The sequence below is a fragment of the Cuculus canorus genome, chromosome 4 (assembly GCF_017976375.1).
Source record: "Cuculus canorus isolate bCucCan1 chromosome 4, bCucCan1.pri, whole genome shotgun sequence".
NCBI lineage: Eukaryota > Metazoa > Chordata > Aves > Cuculiformes > Cuculidae > Cuculus > Cuculus canorus.
The window spans coordinates 65368557-65374556 of record NC_071404.1 but is presented as its reverse complement, the minus strand read 5'-3'; positions in this window follow the sequence as shown (position 1 = coordinate 65374556).

The following is a 6000-nucleotide window of genomic DNA, read 5'->3' as shown; positions in this document are numbered from 1 at the left end:
AGTTCCTCCCTGGCTGCTCTCTTCACTGCAGCATATTCAGATGGGCTCCCAGAAGGCCCTTGATGAAATATTAAGTTACTGAGCTGGAAAAAACAAATATCTTCAAAGTTTCATTTCTTTCATTCTTGATTTCATACTGACCCACACTGAGACATGACACAACATGGGATATGGAACACTCTGCAATGCAAAACAGCATAACCACCACCTTTCCTACTATTAAAAAATATGGTTATTTTTTTCCAGCTGGAAGCTGAGCAGAAGCTTTGTAAAACTCTGAAATTCTTTGTAGCTTGGTGGTTTATGTGAACAGATATTATCTTATACCGAAAACTTCCATGTGCTTTGTTGTTAATTCACTTCTTTTCTCTCCAGCTTTTATCTTGTAACTTAAAAATCAAATTTTCACTTACAAAGGCACGGACCAACAGCATCAATAGCCAAAATTCTGCAAGCAGTAAAGCCAGTCTATAAGTGCCACTATGTGCTTATTCCTCCTCTCCCAGCAACATCTCCTCAGTAAGAGTGTTCTAGCACAGGATGAAGAGAAAGGAATGAATGCCTGAAAAATTATACATGTAATGGTGATTTCCAAGCTGTTACCTTGTTTGTGAAGAACAATTCAAAGACAAAAAATTTTTCACAACTCTAAAAAAACTTTTCAGAGCTATCATGACATAAAACAAGCCACATACTAAAAAAGCTGCTGAAGACATCTAAACTCTAAACAACTTACCTATGTCTCTCCCAGCTACGAGATCCATTTGAATTATATATGAAAGTATAAAGTTCCACAGTATCTCCTGTTTACCTGTCTACTGTAAAATCATTCTGTGATCATGGATTTAAGGAGTTTTGAACTTCTTAATGATATTTTAAGAGACCTTCAAAGAGGAGTTCCAGCTTTATCAGCTTATCTAATGAAAATGGATTAGCTCGTCTTTGAGACTCTTGCTCTTAAATTCCCAATAGCTGGTTGTTCCCGAAGCCAAGTGAGCTCTGTGCTTCACTGAAAAGCTCTCCGTTACACCACATAGCGTAATGGAGATGCCCAGCTGCAAGAGTATTTGAGTATGAGGGGCATTCATGACATCTACTCTCGGAAGTTCTGTCTGAAGACTTCTCAATGCCTGTGATTGCTAAAGCTTAATTTCTCCTTCAGTGGTTTTGAAAGATCAACACACACTTCAAAATTACAGTATAAAACCCTATAAAATATGTCCCTGGTCTCACTGTTTTGGTGGCCAACTTAGCTAGACTCTGTAGGGAATGTGTTATCTCTGCTCAATCCTTCAGGCAAATGACTGCCAGTATGGTTCCCACAAAAATTTAATGTAGTTCTGGACTAGTCATAGCTTCACCAGTTTATAAAGATATTCAAGGAACCAATGTGCTGGTTTGGGAGTTGTTTTGGTTTTCTAATTGTCCAGCTAAGCCTTGTCTAATTAACTTCATTTTCTGAAAGTTAATTGCATGTTTTTCAGACAGTGGTTCTCTCTAGCAGTGATACCATGAGGCAATGGTAGGCAGAAAGGCCATTGCTCATGCTTATTCCTATAAAATCCAAGGCCATCCTCAAGCTGGTGGAGTGCTGTAAGTGAAAGGAATGAAAAACAGTCACACCTGCAGGGAGGAGTGGACAGGACAGGTGACTCCAAACTGGCTAGAGTATTCCATCCCATATAACTCATACTCAGTATAAAAATGAGGGATCATGAGGATCGGGTCTCTCTTCTTTGATGGCTACTGTCCAGTGAGAATCTCACCTGGTTTTTTTGCCAATCATCTTGGATCCTGTATTCAGTGTGTGAACATATGTGTTCCTGAATTCAGCTCCTGAGGCCAGCTCCTTCCTGCCACTGCATCCAGTTCAGGACCTTTTCCCCATTCTTGCTCTGCAACATCAACTACATCTGGTGATGTAGTCATCGGAGGCTAAAGGGAGGCAATTTCATATATTTGTATATATTTTATTATTTTCTTATTAATGGTATTTTCTTTATTATTATTATTGTTTCATTAAAGCTGTTTTAGTTTCCAAGTCTCTTTCTCTCATTTCCCTTTTCCTTTTCTGGGGAGGAGGACTGGTGTGTGGGGATTGGGGTCACAACTGCTCATGTTTCACTGCTGATTAGGTTGGGCTGGGGCTAAACCATGACAGGAGTACAAAAGCTTAGCAGTACTGTTGCCATCATGCTTTCTTTTCCCATCACCTCTTGTTATGGCTGCTAAGAAAGTGATTTATGCCAGTATTTTATGATTGTCCCTCAGCAGCCCAGCAGTTCAGAACTAACTGTCCAACTTCTGTCCAAGATGAAGGCTACATATACAAATAGCTTTAAATTAACTTGTTGACATTAAACGATTTGAAGCGTCAGTGATGAATTGGATACTTTCTAGGGTCCAAGTCATTTTTCTGTACTGAATATTTTAAATTCAACATTGTTAGTCTTCTAACCTACAGAACAAAACAAGTCACATAGACACATATACACAAACATATCTATAGCCCAGTGCCCTATCCTGAAAGCAGTCATGGTGAGTGTGTAGGGGGGAAAAAAAAGAATAGGCAAGTAGAAGTGATACTTCTCAAACACACTCTCCCACATCTACTCATGTGTAACTTAAGAGAGTTTCTGGACTACTCATGTCATCCTCCTTCTCTTTCTGAAGCACCATTAAAAACAATTTGCAGCTCAGATACTATTGCAAGTTCTACAGAACAGCTCACAGTGACCTATTTCCTGACTGGAAATAGGAGATTTATACTTCACTATCATACATTTAAAATCAAGGTCAACAGATAAATACAACAAAAAAATTTCCCCTGAATCCAATGGAGATCATGAATGTATTATGGCCCCATAAAAGAGAGAGATTTGAAATAAATAAATACAAAATAATAATGAGAAATATAGCTCAAAACTTTTAACTCACAGCAACTTAATTTCAAACCTGATGTCAGCTGAGAAGCCTTGTGTTAGCTTCAACGTCAGATTGATCAAGCTGTAAAGATCTGGGTAGCTAGATGCACAGCACAGCTATTACATCTTAATTAATTCTATAGTAACGTTTGTTCACCATGTTGACACTCTTAATGCAAGCTAACATTCCCAACTCATGCTAACATTCCTAAGAGACAACAATCACACTGTTTTCTATCTGTGGATAAGCTGCTATTTTTTTATTTCATTAAATTGAAGTTAAAGTAATTAGTTATTGACTTCCGCTTGTTAAAACTTTCAGATTAAGCTCAGGAAGTTCTTTATATCCCAGGTAAGTAAAATGGAATCTTCAGTAAAGGCTCTGATGGAACTGTTTGTATATTTTTTCTAATGTAGAAAAAAGGGGCTTAGACGAATATTTATTTTCATTGTTGTCTCATGTTTTGTCCTACTTTCTGCCTCAGACCTGAATACTCTGAAAAATCCTCCCCACAAGGTGCCACTTAGAGAACACTTCAAAACATTTGCAAGATTTTTCCTACCTGCTGTCAAGCACCACGTATAGGCATACGATGCAAATGCCTGGTCATTAGAGAGATACATCAAATTGCATCAAAAAGGAATCTTTTATCAGCTCTGACTTAATGTTTTCTCAAGAGAGAAACAATCTGATGTCTGAGTATATTCTTATATACGATTAACATGTATTTATCAACAAAAGCATGTGTTCATTTTTCCAAGACTGAATATCAATGAGATACATCTTATAGCAATGGATGCTTCAATGTTTGCTAGTAGCACAGTATATACTCTGTTACCATTTGTGTATTGAAAAATATCTAAATAGCATTCATAATCAAATTATTAATCATGGAATACCATCAGAGCTGCCAGGACAAAAACCCTGACAAGTAATGTGACATCAAAGATAAATCCAAATACCCAGATATTCAAGGAAAACACATTTTGCCTTAAAGGGTTCAATCTCCTTTAAGTGGGAGATTTTGCATCCTATTAATATTGCAGAACTCCTAACTTCAGAGCACAGATTATGTATAGATTTATTTCAAACTAAATAACAATCTACATATAGAAAACTGGAGAGCAATGCCTTTCGTTATGCATTCAAGAGCAAAGAGAGACTATGCACAAATATTGTTGCCTTACTATTAAATTAAATGCCATTTACAGAACTGTATTTTATTCATTGTAGAAATCACACCATGCAGTTTAAAAGACATTTTACCGTATTCTTGGAGAAAATAAATCCCTGTTCTCAGCAATCAGTCTTGTTCCACTCATGTGAAATAAGCAGCACAACAATGTGTGACCATTAGACCTGATCTCCTTGGCTGTTGCAAATAATAGCCATTCTGCTGCAGTCAATGAAGCCACTTCAATCAATAAGATTTTACCAGTGTAACCTGGTTATCAACTGCAAAAAGATTAGTCTAGCTTAATACTCCTTCAAGTAGGCATAAACTGATATTATCTAAATCAGTATATAATATTAATATACTTCTATTGACACATATAATATAGAAGTGAGGACTGCAGTTGACGACTTAAAGAGCATCTCCAATCCGGTAACTTTATCATTACCAAAAAAAAAAAAGTTTTCATGACTATCAAATGAAATTCTAAATCTAATGCTTAATGATTTAGGTTTGCTTGTGAGTTAGCAATAATGACAAGAAATGAGAACAAAATGAATTATGAATTCTAATTTAGGGTCCATCTGCTCAGTTGAGAACCAGACAACTGGAAGGATTCTACAAAAATCTCTCTGAAAGTGTATTTAAAATGGAGAATGCTATTCCTCCACAGAGCATGGAAAGAGGATAAGTACCACATGGAATAACGTATTAGTCTATTAAACTTTACAGCTTGAAAAGATGCTGTAGAGTACTAGATATTTCTATAAATTTGGGGGGATTTAATCTCTTTCTGCCTTCTTATTTCTAAACAGTAGAAATACCAGAAATTCTAGAGTTAATGGCAGTCTGTCAGATTATTTAATTAAGAATATGCCCTTTTGGGAGAAAATGAGTTCTGATAGCAACACCAGCTCTGTCTTGCAGTTTCAACAGCTGTTCCTTACTCCAGTTTATCCAGATCTCAAATTCTAAACTGTTAGAGGACAGCACTTCGCGCATCTGAAGAAAGGAATTAAACCTTGCCCTAGATAGATAATACTCAACCTCACTCCACCTACTACCAGTAGCTGATTCAGCAGCTGGTGACTGCTCTGCCTGTATGCCACACCATCTCGTTATCAACAACAATCCTAACAGAGTTTGAGAAGAGGTGATGTAGGGGTCACTGTGGTACACACATAGGATAATATCAATCTGTCTAGCTTTTAAACTTGCATAAAGTATGCCACAGCAGCTTTCACATCTTAGCAGGCCTAATGTCTGCTGAGTATATAAGGAAACTAACATTTAAAAGTCCTCCAGCTATTAGTAATGGAATCTATAAAATGAGAGCTCGACTAGAGATTTGGAAGGGTTGTGTTGAAAGTGGGAATGACAAAAGTCTACAACTACAAAAGCTCATCCAAATACCAGTTATGCTTAAAACTTTATTGATATCAAATAAACTTGTGAATTAAGAAAATCTCAGTCCATGTTCTGAATTCTTCATTCAGAGACTAAGTAGTATTGATGCATCAAATCCTGTATAAGTGCTTCAGCTAAATCCCCACTGATTCAAGTCCATAATCTCAGTCAGCTTGGTCTTCTGCAGCAAGAAAGTGGTTTTTTTAATTATTGAGAGTATTGTTCTACTTGTACATAAAAAAAAGCCAGGACAGATGATAAGTTAGTACGTTCAAGCTTATTTAGCCCATATGGTCCAAGAAAAAAAAACTATCTGCATCAAAATCTCATACACCAAGGGACTTAAAAGACTCTTACTTAGTGATTAAATGGCAAACTGTATCCCCACTGCCCTTTAGAAGCATGAGAAATCCAGGAAAAGAGGGTGGAGTAAGCTGAAAAGGTGTTGTTAGTAGCTCAAGAACAGCTTGTGCTATTAGAAAGTAATATTAGAT